Source organism: Pogona vitticeps, chromosome 13, assembly GCF_051106095.1.
Source record: "Pogona vitticeps strain Pit_001003342236 chromosome 13, PviZW2.1, whole genome shotgun sequence".
Taxonomy (NCBI): Eukaryota; Metazoa; Chordata; class Lepidosauria; order Squamata; family Agamidae; genus Pogona; species Pogona vitticeps.
In genome coordinates, this window is record NC_135795.1 from 1,051,687 (window position 1) to 1,068,480 (window position 16,794).

Below are 16,794 nucleotides of genomic sequence, written 5' to 3' on the forward strand. Positions count from 1 at the left end.
GACATTAAAGCCCACCGGGATACACAAAAGCCCAACTTTTCTACCCACACGTGCCCCTTTCTCTGTCCAGCCCGTAATGTTGGGCAGCCAAACGGAAAAGCCGACGGGCGGATGTTCTGCAGACGATCTTGGTGAGGGAAAATGCGTCAGAAGAAAGGTCCTCAGTGAGATTTCAAAGTCTCCCCTCTGGGAAAGGCTAGGCTTAGAAGTTGAGTTCAAAGCCATGTCAAAGTCTCCAGCTAACGAAGCCGGTCATTAAAAGCTGAATACATCTGATGTGTCATGCTTGGTAAACTTGTGCTGGCAACACTGAGGTGCGTTGGGACATCTTGAGAAGGACCGGGCAGAAAAAAATAGGAACATCTCTGCAGATTAAAACCATCGATGTGCTGAACTCTCTCAGGGCCAGGTCCAAGCATCTCCAACAACCACCCTGTGAGGTAGACAGCAAAAGGTTCCTAGTGGGGCTGATGGGGTAAGCGGGTTGGAGCCACAGGGTTCCACTACTGAGGTCTTCCAGCTGCCAAGGGTTTAGGACAGTGGTTCTTGACCTTGGGTTACTCAGGTGTTTTTGGACTGCAACTCCCAGAAGCCTTCACCACCAGCTGTGCTGGCTGGGGTTTCTGGGAGTTGCAGTTCAAAAACAACAGAGTAACCCAAGGTTAAGAACCACTGGTTTAGGACATGGAGAGCCAACTTCAGTGTTTCTAATGGGAACTAGTTTTCTGAAATGGGAAACATTGTTAGACTTTGTGTGAAAACCTTGAAAAACACCTTAGGGGTGACACCCTTGGGTCAATCCTTGTGATGTCACAGAGGCTGGGCAGGCAGCCTCTGTGACATCCATCCTTTCCAGTGTTGCCGATGTGACTTCTGCAGTGGGAAGCTTGAGGAGTCATGATGCTGGTGCTCCACCCCCTGCCTTGTTCCAAACGGCAGGATGGGCCAAACGCTGGCATGACAAAGCAGGGAACGAGGGAGAGAGCAAGCTGCACAGCGTTCCCGTTGCTCCACCAGAAAAAGAGACTGGGAGATCCTACGAGGGTTGCCATACACTGGAAACAACTTGATAGCAATATAATTAGTTCTTACAGGTGCAAGGAAACTCTCTTGGGTCTTAGGAGTGTCATTAGATGCTGGTTTTAATTAAGCTTCAGTGATCTTGAGAGTTGGAGAAAGTTTCAGCCCAAATCCTGAATGCTTGCCAAAAGCCTTCCAAGGGAAACAGCTCTCACTGTGGGCACAGCTCAGGCAGACAGATTTTGCATAAGCTGCTGACGCTTTGGTGGCAAGAAACACAGACATGCAGGGCTGTGCCTGCCATGCCTCTGGCTGCCTTCTCCCACCAAGGATGCTGCTCGCACCCTGGCCAAACAGGGTGGCCACCACCGGCTGGCCCGACAGCTTATCCTGCACTGATCTGAAAGCCAAGAAAGAGGCCATTCATTCCTTTTGGGTGAAAGAAATCCTGGTTTCTATACTAATGCTCTTGATTGTTTGAAAGCAAAACGTACCGCTGAAGTGGAGCGTCCGATGTTCGGTGCAGAAAGCTTCTCATTGGAAGCAGCAACTCTTTAAACGTGAAAAACCATCTGACTGTCACCTCAGGACCTCGTCTCCTCTCCAGCCGCTTACAAATGGGCTCACTTTCCTTTGTGATCAGTGGATTAGGAGGGAAACCCAGGGACCGTTTCCATCCTGAGCAGTCTGACATGAATGCCAGAGGAGTCTCCATAGTGCAGAAGCATCAACAGCTTTTCAGCTCATAACTATCACCTGAGTGTCCGTGTGTGTGTGTGTGTGTGTGTGTGTGTGTGTGTGTGTGAGAGAGAGAGAGAGAACGTCCAATGAAGCATCCATGTTGTGCCATCTCAGGTTGGCAAAATGCAAACTCTTGTCCACTTTAAAGGCAAACCGTTTAATTTTCATTTTTATTCAACAAACGTCAAAATTAAACTTAAGTCTGTAAAGGGCTGAAATATTTTTCACCTTCCTCTTTTCTTGACCAGCCAGTGTGTGAATTAAGTCACATCCACGCTCGAAATAACAAGGGAGCAGCTCCAAACTCAGACTTCGGGGCAGCTCCATCTACAGAGCCAGTCAATAAGAGGTTGTAATCTTTTTCAAATAATACTTTTAAAAGGCAGCTGTATGGGAACTAACACAACATTTTCCAAGCCCTCTCTCAAATCTTCTCCAGAGATAAGTACCGCTTTCCCACAGAAGCAGACGCTAGCAGATCCAGATCCTGCTAGATCAATAAGGGTCCCCTGGAGTGGATGGGAAATGTGTCTTGGGATGCTAAGATAAACTCTGGCCCTGCACCTCTGGGCCTTCCCCCTTGGCACTGATCAGAGGGTCGCAGATTTTCGGGTCCTGCACAACACCTCAAGCAGGAGATCAAATCCACCTCCTTCTCGGCTGCACTCAACCGTGAGCCTGCCTTCTGCTCTAGCAGCAAACGGCGGGCTGCTGGCTTCCACCCCAGGCGAGATTTCTTATTGGGGGGGGGAATCATTCTCTCTCTCTCTCTCTCTCTCTCTCTCTCTCTCTCTCTCCACCTCTGCTTTTGATAAGAGACTTCAGAGAGCAAGGGAAAGTTTTCAGAGCGGGAGCTACAAAGGCAGCCGGATTCAAAAGCCATCATCCAGCCGAGAGCAGAGCAGCGAGGCAGACGGCTTCAAACGTACAAGAGTCAGCCTTCCAACCGCTGGAGGGTAGCAGACTGAGCCGATGGAAGAAGACCGGGGGGGGGGGGGGAAGAGAGAGACAGGAACAACAGTGCAGCCCCTGCAAGCAAGCACACCAGCCACAAAATGGCTGGGGAAAGAGTGTTGCTCCTACAAAATTACTGGGTCTGGAGACTACATTTTGAATCATAGCTGGCCTGGAGATTCTGGATCTTGTCATCCCCCAGACATAACGTTTCCACACTCTGGTGTATAGACTGCAATTCGACAGGGGGTCAGAAAAGTCACCAGTGATCTTAGGTTCATAGGAATCTTGGCTTCTGTTTCTGTTTTTTCCTCCAGTCAAGTTTCTAGTCCTTATGGTTCTCGAGATAGGTTAGAAAAGCACCTGGGCGGAGGTTGCCTGCTAAAATCTCAGGCACCAAGGGCACAGCCAAGGGTTTTTTTTTAGATGGCGGTCAATTATTTGAAAGAGTGGAGAAAGAAGATGATCTTTCTTTGCACCCGCTGAGATCCAACTTGATGCCAGCCACACACCTCCAAGGTGGATTCTTTAGGTTTGGCGTCTCTGATGCTTCAGTATCTAAGTTAGGCTGCAGAGCTTAGCAAGGCCTTTTCTTTCCAAAAAGAACTTGATTATCTTCCTTGTTACAAGTGACCCACTCTGCCTGCCTCTGCTGGTTATGGCTGAAAAAAAAAAACAAAACCATTTCCTAACTAGCCCAACATTTTTTGAAATAAAACCCCTTCAGGATTGACAAGGGAATGGCATAAAACCTGAGAAGGACGAAGCCATGAGCATCAAAGAGGCTTGAAACTGGTTTCAACGCACAATGCAGAGCATGGATCCTTTAGGAGAATTCACAGGGGCTGAAGCAGGACATGAGACTGAGCTAGAGGCCCGTGTCAGCTCAAGACCCCGGCAGGACTTGTCTGTTTTCCAACCCCTGGGTTGTGTTGCCGATACAAAGCAGTGACGTCTTACATCAGGCGTGCATGGCAGCAGCTCTTCCTCCTGCTTCGTCGCTTCCCCCAGCCACTTAGGAACAGCAACAAGATGAAATGGGTTGTTTTTTTCTGCATTAAAGGCACACCTTTTTATGCCTGTCGGTTTACCAGCACAGAATCCGCACTGCTATAGTTATTGGCATTTCAAACCGTCCGCTCAGGGCCTCCCTCTTAACATCCCTCAATTCCTGCTCGGCATCTAGGCGATTGCTGGGCTTCTCATTTGATAGAACGAATAAATGGATCTGATCCCAGAGGGGCAGCAAGGGCTGAAAGTCGTTATCCTGCCACAATGGCACAACCCAATCCTCTCCATGGATTTGCTTTTGTCAAAGACTGGCTGAGATCTGCATCCTGCAAACAGCAGGCAAAGAGAGCAGCTCTCGCTCCGGGCAACGGCTGGCAAGACCCTCTCTGCCAGAGACCTCCTGCCAAGGGGCTCCTGGATGGGCAAGGGCCAAGCCTGTCCCGTTCCCTTCCCCAGCATCCCGTCACCCTCTCCTGGAAGTCCCAAAGCACCTTCTTCACAGCCGGTCTCCTCAACTAGCAGAGTAAATGAGGAGCGCTGGGACAGAGACCGCTCAGCAGGGGCCACGGCCGCTGCCTACCAGCAGAAACCAATGTTATTGATAATCCAGCACCAGAGGAGGAAAAATCCATGAGGATGGGCAGGGTGGCTGGGTGCCCACGGAGCACAAGCCAGCAAGAGGCACGGTGGGCACAGCGCCACGGATGAGCTCAGGGCAGGGGGCAGGGAGGAAGCAGCCTCTGCCACCTTGTTTCAAAGGAATCGATCGGGGCTCATGGCCGCCTTAGATGAAAGGTGGGCCAAGGAGCCAGGCCTGCCCATGTGAAGGCTTCGGGATGGCTCGGGTGCCAGCAAGAGGCATGGCATCAGCCTCCTGTGCCCACGTTTCCAACAGCAGATGCCCTACAAGGGAGCTGCCATCCATGCCAGGAGTGGGATGGGAGCATTTAATGTTTCCCAGAACAAGTAGAAGGTGCTTTATTGGGGTAATAATAATAAAAATAATAAAGCACCTTCGACTGGACAGGTGGGTGGACAGCAGTGCCCAGCAAAGTATTCCTCTACCGAAGCTGGGACTTCCTCCTCTGCCGGACTCAGGGCCCTGTATTCTGGGCTGCCTTAGGGGAGTAAAAATGTTACAATGCTCTTCCTCTTCTTTTTAGTTTAATCAGTCATCACACAGATAAGTTCCTCTCTCTCTCTCCCTGTTTAATATTCTGGTAACAGTTAATCCATAGGCAAGATCTTCGTCTTCCCTTGACAAAACACACTCCTCAAACCCATTGTCAGTATCTTAGCGTCCAGGGAAATCTGCCACTTCACCGCTGTGCCTGCTTCCAAATTTACTCACTCCCCGACAAGAGAGAGAGAGAGAGAGAGAGAGAGAGAGAGAGAGAGCAACAGGTTTTTTTCTTTTTAAAAAGGCTGCCTTTCTGTGCACGCACACACAGAGAGAGAGAGAGAGAGAGAGAGAGAGAAAGAAAGAGAGAGGGAGGGAGGGAGGGAGCAGACAGGTGAACTGGAAATAAATGGATTTTTCTTGACTGATGGGAGGCCTGGAGATGAGGCCACTTCCCACCCAATCCCACTGGCAGGCGGCCGTCTCCTCTCTCGTGTCACAAAACCAGCCTTCGTGAAAGAGAAAAGAAGGAGCAAAGCAACAGGCTAGATTTACACCGCCCGCCTGCCTGCCGGAGGAGTCGAAAGGGTGATTTAAGAGGTTTAAAAATACCTTTTATAAAACACACACACACACACAACAGCCCTGTGCACAGGGAGAAAAGAATGAATCACAAACACACTGGGAAACAGGAGGCTGGTAAATCATGGGGTGGCGTAAATTGCTGCGGGTTTTATTCTTAACTTTTAAGGGAGGGCTCCGAAACAGTGGAGCCAACCTAGTTTCAGCACCCTGGACAGCTCCTTCAGAAGTTCGGAGTAAAACCCAGCACAGATTCACCCACCCACCCACTCCAGCTAGGCTGGAAAAGAAGCACCAATGGTTTTCCAGATTTCATCAGGAGGAAGGGAGGGGGACTTGGGGTGTCTTGGGGTTCATCCGGAGCAGCCTCAACCTCTCAGCCATTCTCTGCAAACAGATACCCTGTTTCCCCAAAAACAAGACCTAACCTGAAAATAAGCCCTAGTATGATTTTTCTGGATGCTCGTAAATATAAACCCTACCCCGAACATAAGCCCTAGTTAAGTGAAACCCTGCCCTCCACTCTTGTGCAGGAACCAGAAGGTGATGGCATGGCTGTATCTGAATAAATGTAGACGGTTGTACATGAAAAAAAAATTAAACATCCCCTGAAAATAAGCCCTAATGCATTTTTGGGAGCAAAAATTAATATAAGACCCTGTCTTATTTTCGGGGGAGACACAGTGCTTGCAAAGGCCAGGGACCAGGAAGGCCACTTTTGCTCCTGCACCATCACAGAAAGCTTCCTCCTGCTTTCCAGTGGAGCCTTTAATATTGCCTTCCCCGAAGCCCCTCTCCTTTCTGCACCCACCCACTGAGCAGAAAACAAGCGCAGGTTCTGTGATAAGCAAGGGAAGAAGACCAAGCTGTGTTGCCAGCAGGGGCCGATGAGCCGGCAACTCAGTTCTGCAGAATTGTTCTTGGCTGGCGGCCCCGTCCTTCCCGTCCCTTGGGCCTCTGAGTTCCCAACAGCCCTCCTTCTTCCACCAGGACATCTGCCCTCCTCAAGCTCAACAACGCAGATGCTCCCAGCCTGCCGGCCCGCCCGCCCACATGCCCCACCTCCATCCTGCAAAGCTTCCCGAGTTAGCTAACCTGGCAAAACCAAACACCAAGCCATCAAGCCTGATGTATATGGGTGCTCTCTCGCTTCTCAAAATTGGGCATCTGTAGAAGAAACGGGGTACCTCCACGCGCGTGGGGTGACCCTGCCCATTTTGTGACGGAAGCAGCCTTTTCTGGAGGAGATGCAGAAGGCGTTTCCTACCATTACGTCGGAAATATTAAAGGGATGGCAAAAGCTGGAATTAGGCAGGTAGATTTCACAAGGGAAAGCATGCGGGGGCTGGTGAAGTTGCTCAAGAGGAGGCAAGTAAAGGGGGAAGGAAGGGGGTTAATTGCAAGGTGATGGTAAATACATGGTAAAGGCAACAGGGCTGGGGTTTCAACATGGAAATCCCAGCATTGTCTCTTTGAAGAAAACACCACCTAAGGGCTGAACCCTTGGGTTAATAAATAAACCCGTTGCTAGAGCTGAAATTCACGAGTATTCCAGAGTCAGGACTCAGGTAGACTTTCACGGCCAAGCCACCCCTGCTCAGAAAAGAAGAAAGCACTTGTGCCCTGAAAGCCAATCGCAGAGCACAGCAAGCTGACTGGCAAACCTACGGGAAATAAGTGTGACAATTGCAGACAGTTGATACTTAAGGAGCCCCCTCTGCCAGCGAGGGCTCATCAGCAACATAAACAGGCAGGCCATGCCATTAACCTCCTCCGTCTTACGAGAGGCTTCTTGCATAATGCATGCTTCTAAAGAGAAGATTTCCAGCACTACTTGGAAGCCCTGAGAGGAGGCTGAGCAGGAGGGAGGATGTGTCTCCCAAGCCACCTGCAGCATCCTCCTCCATGCAGAGGCCTTTGAATGCATCCAATTACCTCCTCGTCTGCGGAACCAAATCCTCTCCAGTCCCATTTACAAGTTTATCTTCCATTGTCGCCTGGCACAAAAGCACACGGAGAAGGTGGAAGCAATTTGGGCACGAGGGGAGAACAGCCTCCGGAGCTGTAGAAGAGGCAGAGAGGAGCTAACAACTTGAGACGCTACGCCACAAATATGACTCCTGCTTTGACCCCTCTTGTGAGTGTGAGCTGGCCACTGGTCGAGAAGAAAGCTGCTCGGAGCGATCCTCCATTGGCACTGCCACGGAATGGCCACGCCGGTCCTGAGACCTGCACAGGAACAACTCCCCCCCACCCCCGGCCTGCAAAACTGTTTCACTTTCAGGAGAACCTGTTTGGGAGAAAAGGTTTGGCTCCCTGACTTGCTCCATAAGACCAAAAACCCTTGGCGGATCTACTGCCCCCTGAACCTGGAGCGGCCGGCCATCCCCAGAGCAAAGACCAAACCCTGACTCAGAGTTATGCGTAGCAACTAGAGCTACCACACCAAAACAGTTCCAGAGCCATGCTCAGCAAAGCTTAATTAAAAACAGCGGCGGTGGCAGTGGGATTTATCCTAATTATCACTGCCCTACATTTGGCAGGTGGGGAAAATAAAATAAAGTAAAATAAATGCACATTTCTAAAAGGCTCGAAGGCAATTAGAATCTCCAAAAATAACGAGACACGCAGGAGCTCAAATGCCACTGGACCATGATGCTGGGGGGGGAGTTAACACAACCCGGTTGCTCGGGGCTGATATTTGCAGAGCCCATTAGCTGAGGACGGCTCTCCGTGGACAAGCCTGCTGAGAAACCAAAAGGCGAAAAGCAGGCAGGCAGAAAAAGCAAACCAGAGAACGCCTTGGGTTGAAGAGACCGCACCGCCTCCCTTGCTAAGCTAAGCGTCATTTCCGCAGAGAGACATTGCATTATGATGTGCTCAGAAAGGGCAGGTTTCACTTCAGACCCCCAAATTATCTGGACATGGCATTATGTATTCTGCGAAGGGAGACGTGCTCCATAATTATGTTCTCACAGGTGGCTGAGGATGATGGAGATCATGTGCCAGTACATGTGGAGGGCACCAAGTTGGAGAAAACTGCCTGCATGTGTTCCGTTTGGGGTATCACCTGGACAGCTCTTGCAGAGGGTCTCCATTAGATCCTCGGAGAATCTCTCTGCTGAGCAGTTAATCGTGTTTCTTTAACTGCCGCCGCTTCGTCCTGTGGAATTGTGGGACAGGTAGGAACTTAAGGTTCTGTAGTTCCAGGGAAGGCATGAAGGTTCCCTGGCGGCTCTGCCCGATGTGACTGGCAGGGCAGAAGACACAAGAATGATCAGAAGATGAATCAGAACTGGAAGCAAGTGACAGCTCCAGGAGCAAACGTGGACCATTCATTCATTCATTCATTCATTCATTCATTCATTCATTCATTCATTCATTCATTCATTCATTCATTCATTCATTCATTCATTCTCTCTCTCTCTCTCTCTCTCTCTCTCTCTCTCTCACACACACACACACACACACACACACACACACACCCCTGTACAAAGGTGATTTTAAAATTATCTGGAAAAATAAGTAAGTGGATGTGCGATTGTCAAAGAACCAACTTGAACACGACCAGGTATCCAGTTAAAAGACAGATGGCCAATTAACAGAAACCTCATTAGAACAACAACAACAACAACAACAACAACACACAGCGTGGGTAATTAAACCTTAACAGATGCTAAGGAGCAAGAGGTCACCTGAGAGCCTTATCTCACCCACACAACAACAGAACCTGTTAGGCAAGCTTTGGGCCACATGAGCTGTGGATGATGGGAGTTGCCATCTACCTCTCTTCAAAGGCGCCAGGAAGGGGAAGGGTTGCCTTTGAACCTCTCTGTCTCCCTCAGTCGGTGCTCTTCTGAAAGCGCCCACCCCAGATCTACCACTCCCGGCCGCTTCCCAAGCAGCTGCCTTTCATTCCCAGGCTGGTACCCTTGCCAGAGAGGTGGGTGGCACCTACTCAGGTACTTCTTCTAATTTAAATGTGCCTCCCCCCGCCTCTCCCGAAGGTGCTTCGGTTGGCTGGCAGCTCTTTTGAATGATACATGGCTCCACGTCTCCGGAAAGGCTTACTATGAAAACTCGCTGCAGAAATGCACCGTGGGAAGAGGAGAAATGAAGAGAAGGAAATAACGGCGGATTCTCAATAAAATCCAGCTGTGGTGAGGGGGTCTGCAGCATCTCGGCCTGGGGCAGAAAGAGCAGAGCAGGAGGGTTATATTCCGAGAAGGCTCTCCAAGTTGACCTGGTGAAATTCTCTATCCGCACAAGTATTAAAGGCACAGGAGCCCCGTCCCTGTTTCAGGTGCCCCCCCCCTTGCAAAGAGAGTGGGTTGTAACACTGGAGTTCCCTGTTTAGATGCCTACCGAGAACTAGCAAGGCCTCTCACCGCCGTAGTCCTGCACCTGAAACGTGGGGATAATCCTGCTGCCCCCTGTCATCGCCACTACCTGACAGGTGGCACCTTTGCTGCTGTTTTCTCCGGCATGGCGGAGACTCGGCCCAACCACCGCAGTCAGGAAAAAGGGACCTGCATCCTCTGCCAAGCAAACCTTGTTCCCATTGCTGATCCCCCAGGATTTAATGGAGCCACAGGTCAAAAGCAGACCCTCCGGTTGTCGCCTGGCAAAGCACAGCACGTTCTGTGCCGCAGTGCCAGCAGAGCTCAGGAAACAACACGAGTATTATTTTCCTTGTTTAAGCTTCAGATAATTTAACACCCCAAGGCAAACATTCGCTCTAAGCACAAAAGCGCCGTTTGCTCAAGGTCTAGAAGTAAGACTGAGGATTATGCCTGCTTCCTGGCAGGGCAAGGACGCATGATGGTTCTCTCTGACTTGCCTGCTTGGAAATTTCCTCTGCGAGAGACAGTGTCGTGGCCACCGGCTCCTGCAGCGCCCAAGCGAAGGAATTTAATTTCTGTCTTCTCGGAGCCGTGACAGGTGATTAGCAGAGCCGTGGCTGATTAAAAGGGGCTGTCGTCGGATCCTCTTTATCCCAAATGGCCTGGAACGTCTCTGGAGAAAGTGGTGGAGACGGTGAAATGGATGAGTTGAGGAGAGCTGAAGGCAGAGTTGGAGGCAGAAACGCTGGAGTTTTATTTGCAACCTCGCAGGCTGTTTCTAGTTTGTGTGACCAGGAGGGCCTTTTCTGGGCCAATGGGATTGTCTAACCAACACTCACTAACCCATTGCTTCTTCTGGCCTTTGAATTCAAAGAGAAGTCCACCTCTCTGCTGACTGTTCTTTTCCCTCTCTTTCACTGCTTGGTGGCAGTTGTTTGTTTCCTGTTGATCTGTTTATTTGGTTGTTAAGGATAAGTGCAGGAAAGAAGGCAGCATAGACAAGTCTATAATTTCAAGCAACTGTAAAGAAATGTTTTTTTATTCTTTCTCCTACAAATGTCTCAGAGTGAGTTGCTGGGACTTCAAGTGCCAGCTACTGAGAAAGGAGTGGACTCTGGGGAACTTCTAGCTATTCTCCCCTGTGGGCTTCCGTACTTCTACTGCATTGCAAGTAATAATTTTTACCAGGGATTCGGAACTTTGCAACACAGAAGACGTTTGGATTTTAAGAACACTGGAACCTACCTTCTACAAGGTCAAGGTGCTGGTACAATCAGGCCACCGCTGACAGCTCTGGCTGACAGCCATCACTCTCCGGCTGAACCTGGGACTGCTGGCATGCACCTCCAGGGTCAGGCTGGAGACAATCGTTCTCAAGAGAGGCTGCTGGCCAAACACTACGTCGTCGGCTCATCTGACCAAGAGGGGGGTCTCCGTCTTGTCATAACTGCCCACTGAGAGGGATAAGAGGACCCTGAGAAAGCCATCCACTTTTGCAAAGTTGCAATTCATAGTGGGTTGCATCATTAGACAGCTGGCCACCAAGTGAGGAAATTCCCCCCCCCACAATAATGCATAGAACAGCTGCCATGTGCATCAGCAAGGAGACCCCCCCCCTGCACTTATAAAGACACCCAACTTCGGGGTATTCTCGGTTCTTTATAGCCGGGCTTTTCCGTAAAAGATGTGAACCCCTGGAGGCTCAGAGAAAAACAAGGCAACTCCTCAAGGCACTAAAGAGACACTGTTTAAAGCTTAAAGCGTTGGAAGAAGCACAAATCAAAGCCTGCTTGGACGGCATGATGAATTCCCACAGGGCAGCCCATCAACGCCGCAATAAAACTTGCCATTAGAGCATCTGTTAAAAGTTTCAGTGGTTCTCTTGCGTTAAGTACAGAGACGCTCAGCCCCAGTGAAAGACGTGGTGGGTGTCGTCGTTGTTTCTTTGGTTGTCATCTGAAAGTGCTGCTGTGCTTTGCTTTTAATGAAGGTTGTGAGGCGGGGGGTGGGAGGAAAGACTCAAGTACAGGAGGCAGCTGGGAGGAGGGAGAAACAGGAGCGGAAGATAAATTGAACAAAGGGACAACTTCGGTCCGCGCAGAAAACGGCTGCAAAAAAAAATTGGGGGAAGAGGTCGTGGCAGGTGTCCGGGCCAAGAGGAGCCAAGACAGGGCAGGCCCTGCCCAGTCTCACTGCCCCAGCACAGAGGTGACAGTGTGGGAGCTGTGTCTGCACATCAGCACCATCGGACTTCACCACCCCTGTCCTGGCTCTTGTGAGTTGCTTTGCAGGTTTCTGGCCACGTTCTGGGCTCATTTAACCAAATCCCATGCCGCGCCCTCCCCCATCCAGTCCTTGTCCGCCCTGCCTCTCTGACATCACAGTGATTCACCCTGGTGACATCACAAATGCCTGCCTCTGTGACATCACAAGAGCTGGTGGTGGCTCTCAATCTCTGGGGAGGCAGCTTGTTGACTTAGCAACACTAGAGGTGTGGAAGGGGGAGAAGACCCACAGAAAACAGGTCCACAGCTGTCAAGGACCCTTGGGACTTCAAGCAGGTATCTTCCTGGATCCAGTCTTGGGCTTATCCTGAAGAGCCAGCCTGGGACCGCAGGCGCTCAGCCCTTTTCCGGCACTAGGCCTTGGAGCTGATGGCCAAGGATGGGCGGGCCCTGCCTGGTTCAAATAGAAAAGGAGATCCACCTTCTTCCCACGACTGATCAGCAGAATGCAATCTGAACTTTTGCCCTCCAAAAAGCCAGCTCCATTCCACTCTTCTTCACCTGTGGTTGATTTTTGGGAGACAACTCGGGGCAACCTGGTGGTAGCGCTGTGATAACTTAAAAATAATAATAAAGAAAACCCACAGAATTTCATCTGGGCAAGAATGAGAAAAGCAGAAGCCACGGCCTAATTAATTATTGGTGGTGACTTGGCTCTGACTTCCAGAGGTGTCATCAAGAGGCCAACAGGTATCAATTATGCAGCCCTCATTAGTGCTGTAGGATCAACAGAATCACAACACAGAGAGAGAGAGAGAGATACAAAACCATGCAAAACAATATACTCCAAGCAGAAATTTATGAGGCTGGAAACGGCAGAAGGTGCAAAGGGCAAAGGGTGTCTCACCCACGCCCAGAACCTATTATTGTTAAAGTCAATTCTGATTTATGGCAACCTTTTTCAGGGTGCAGCTTGCCCAAGACCACCCAGGCTGGCTTTTCTCCTGGGAGATGTACCGTGGGGAATCAAAAAATTTTTAAAAAAAGACTGGCTGTGCAATGGTGCATTATGGAGAAGAGTCTGCAGAGACACCTGGCATGTGGCATCACCAGGGCAGCCATAGCTTCTCCCAAACAGGTTTCTAGAAGAGTGCACCCTCTCCTTCATTTTCTGATCATGGTGCCCCGTCTGGTGGCCCCTAATTGGGAGTCAAATCCTCCACCACCACCCTGGGCCTGGACAGAGTGGACAAAGAAAGGTGGTCGGTCAAGGTCCCAGTGCAGAATTAGTTGCGGGGGTATGGGGTGGCTGGTGGAATAGAGGAGATGAACCTTTCTGATGAAGAAATACGGGGCACACTGAGGTTGTGGAGAGAAAAATCAATGAAACTGGGTTACCTGCGTCTCTCTTATTCCCTGACTGGCTAGAGCAACATTCTGGAAAGGAAACTACAGAGGAAGTAGCCCTCTGGGTGAAAAGGGAGTCTATTTATAAACCAGCTTTCCAATTTTCTCTGTCTGGCCAAGGAAGAAATAATAATAGTAACCAAAGCGCATCTCCTCATTAGCAAAACAAAAAAGAATGAAGAAGAGCAGCCGGGGAAGAAAATGCGCCACCACCTCATGGAAACCAGCTGTTTTGCTATCAAAACAGCCTTCAGCATCTGGGCACCATCCAGATGTGTTAGACGGCAACGTCCGTCATCCTCAGCGAGCACGAACCACAAGTACGATGTCATAAAACCAGAAGCTGTGATTATTCCCCAATGAAGGGACAGCGGCAAGAAGAATGTTTTGAGCAGGGGCCTGAAAGCAAAGCGGCCCGCGTATCTCAAGGGGCAAAGAGAGTCTAAGGGCCACTGCATTGTTTTCTGTCCCTAACGCCCCCACCCCCGGCCAAATCCAGATTAGAAGCCAGAGAATTGTATTTGAATTTAGAAAACATGGGTTCAAGATGAAGACTCACCCAGGATATAAAAATAAGTCAAGTTAACATACAAACAGATCCTAACGAGGAATCTCTCCCGCACATCAAAAATGAGTGGGGGGGGGAACTGCCATCCAAGCTTTCACTTGCCCCCATCCTCTTTTTGTGGCCAATGAAAACAAACCTTGACCTACAAGCTGGACAGGAGTAAATGGGGGACATAACAGAAGTTACTTTTAATAAACCTAATCTGCCCTTTCAGTAAAAAATAGGACCCTCGTTTCCTAAAAAGGCATCACCCTCTCCCTCTCTCCTGCTGGGCCACCTGCTCTCACAAAACCCACATACTGTACTGCCACCTCTCTCAAAACTCACTTTTGCCATAAATCCTTTGGCATACCCTCCCCCTAAGTATGTATCCATCCATCCATCCATCCATCCATCCATCCATCCATCCATCCATCCATCCATCCATCCATCCATCCATCCATCCATCCATCCATCCATCCATCCATCCAATCTCTCAGTCCGTCCATCCATCCATCCATCCATCCATCCATCCATCCATCCATCCATCCATCCATCCATCCATCCATCCATCCATCCATCCATCCATCCATCCATCCATCCATCTCTCTCTCCCCCCCCTTCATCCCCACCCCCCTTTATTCTCTGATGTTCCCCTGGTGTCAGATTGTATCCCAAACAGCGCCTGGAAATGTACTCTGTAAAAGGCCATGCATATTGATCACAATGGAGATGATAAAGATGAGGTTGGGGGGGGGAGGGCTCTTTTGCTGCTGAATTTAAGGAAAGACTCTAGGGGCCACCCTTTGGGGTCTGGTTTCCAAAGAGGAGTCTTGAGGAACGGCCGGGCAGCTCCTCTGAACTCCCTTACCTCTGGGAAGACTCAGCTGTGTTTTGGCTAATAAATATTTTGTGTTCGCATTTGTAGCAGCAGAGTGCCAATGTGGAATTCGCCAAGAGAATAAATAAATCAGCGGCTGGTGAAGGATAAAGGCGGGGAGACGCTTCCCCTTGCGATCGCTGCAGCAATAATGAGATTCTCTGGAAAGGAAAGTGATGGTGGAGGGAGGTCTTGGCACATCCCCCGTTTTCTCCAGCCCCGCTTGATGATTTTTCTGGGATCTGGCAGCCGGGCTGGGGATGAGCGAGAAGAGGGTGGTTCTGCGCCCCCTTTTTCTGCAGAGAATTCACCTTTGCGATCTTGTGGTGTGAATTGTTAAGCAAACTGGTGCAAAGAGCCCTTTTAAGGGGAAGGAAAGCAAATGGCACAAAAATGAGAGCTGCTGCATTGCAGAATGAGAGACGCTGGCAGGATGGTCTGAACAGCCCCCCAGTTCTGTGCTTTCTTGAGTGAATGCGAAGGAAAATACATTTTGCACAGCGACAGCCTGCAGAAAGTGCCGAGGGAAAAAAATGGTGCTTCTTTTGAGGCAGAATTCCTCCCCGATTCGCCCCTTGGAATCAAGACATCCTAAATCACCCGTAAATGAAGCCGTTAGCGGATCTTCTTCATCTCTCTAGAAATGATGGCTCTGTAAATATGTCACCGAGAACAGTGCAGCAAAGGAGTGTTTAATAAGCCAGACAGAAAGCCTAAAAGCCAGATAAAACATCCTAAAAAGCCAGAGTGTGTACAAAGAAGATTACGGTTGCCTGCACCCGGGGAAGGTTCTCCTGAGTGCTGAGCTGGCACCGAGCCAGGTGGGGGTGCACTGGGAGACTAGGTGACATTTATAAGTTAAACAAAACCTTGCTGATCCTTGTAAATGCTCTCCCAAGAGGAGAGGAGTCCTGATTTAGCAGAGCTCCTCCTAGCACAAAGGGTTCTGCTAGGGTTCAAGCAAGTGGCAGGAGGTGTCCCGGCGGCTCTCTATGGGACCCTGTGTTTCTTCCCATGTTGTTGTTGTGTTGTAAAGTCAGAAACAACTCAGAGCCACCCTAACAAGGCACTCAAGGTAAGTGAGATATTTAAGGAGTGGCTTTTCCACACCCCCAATGAGTTTCCATGACTGTGCGGGATTTGAACCCAGGCCCCCTGGATCCTAGTTCCTCCATTTATCCTCAGTGTGGGGACTGGGTATCTGTTCTCCATTGAGGCACCGTGGCCGATTGGAGCGGATGCCTTTGATGAAAAGAAGAAGAAAAAAACCCAGAGAAAGCTTCTAGGAAGACATCATTCTCCACCCCAGGAATGGGGCTAATAAAGCCACCCGAGCCATGAAGCCTGACAGGCTTCCAGCAACATCTAGGCTTTATTTTAAAAGGACTGTCACTGCTCCAAGGTGCATGTCCCGCCCCCCCGGGGCCTTTTATTACAGACGTTCTTAGCTTCCCACGCGCAGGGAGAACACAATGAGGGAGACAAGCTGACCTCTGAGCCCAAGGCTCTCCCTTGCGGTGGGCCAGGGGCCTTGGGCTCACTGATAGGCAGCTGGGGGTGCTCTTTCCCCCTTCGATGACCCGACAACCCACCCTGGGATTCGCTGTTTTGCTTCCATCCTGCATCTCTTCCAAGAAGAAAAGGTGCTGCCCCTCCTCCTTCCTTCCTGCTTCATCCTCCCAACAACAAACCTGCAAGGTAGGTCAGCCAGAGAGAGGAATCGACTGCCCAGAGTTAACAGTATGTTTCCTGGCCAGCTGAGGATTCGAATCCAGGTGCCCTGAGTCCTTGTCCAACTCTCTAACCCCTGCACTACGCTGCCTGCCTTGCATTGTTTACAGCACTGACAAAATAGGAGATGCAATCAAACTGGAATAGAAATGCGATGAGCAGCATCATCCTCGGAGGGCAGGGAAAACACAGTGGAGTATTTCTGCACAAGGCAGGCCTTGGTCCAGCCCATC

General features: G+C 50.1%; 1 protein-coding gene across 2 annotated transcripts in view; it reads right to left on the bottom strand.

The window, feature by feature from the left end:
- Positions 1-16,794, bottom strand: part of RAB26 (RAB26, member RAS oncogene family) — a 90,092-nt gene that overhangs the window by 18,364 nt on the left and 54,934 nt on the right. The gene's annotated exons all lie outside the window — the stretch shown is intronic.